Below are 696 nucleotides of genomic sequence, written 5' to 3'. Positions count from 1 at the left end.
TCATCTAAACATCCATTTTTACCTTTTCTTATGAAATTTTATTGCGCACAACGTCAATTTATTTGATGTCAATTTTTCGTCAAATTGAATTATTTTTTTGACGCAATGATAACAAACGACGGTTTTGATGTCATATTGACATCATTTTGACTAAACTGTTTTCACTGGGTACTAACTATTAACTTTATGATATTTAACTTATATTTTTTTAATATTATATAGATAGAGACTTCATATGTAAGGCACAGAATAGAATATTACTTACAACATTTAATTTTATTTTATGTTTTACCAGATCAATTTCATCATTCCAAGTTACTACTTGCATTCTCCTTCCAGTTCCATTATTTATATGAAATTTAAACATTTTAAACTGTTTTTTATCTCCCACATAACGAGGGGCTTCGATGCCGTCAACAAAACCTATTATTTCACTATAATATTAATAAAGATTATTATAATTTTTATATTAATTATATAAAAGTATATTATAATCAGGGTTGAGAAGTAACGCGTTAGGGCTATCGCACACAAATTGACATAACTGCATATGCATAGCATAAGATCGTATGGACCAATGAGCATCGAATATTAAACATCGAACACCAATATGGCGACTTAATACTCAATGCTCATTGGTACATACGGTCTTATGCTATGCATATGCAGTTATGTCAATTTGTGTGCGATAGCCCT

The sequence above is a fragment of the Odontomachus brunneus genome, unplaced genomic scaffold, assembly GCF_010583005.1.
Source record: "Odontomachus brunneus isolate Ranch 3 - 2012 unplaced genomic scaffold, Obru_v1 Obru_scaffold_041, whole genome shotgun sequence".
NCBI lineage: Eukaryota > Metazoa > Arthropoda > Insecta > Hymenoptera > Formicidae > Odontomachus > Odontomachus brunneus.
Note: the sequence above shows the minus strand (reverse complement) of the source record.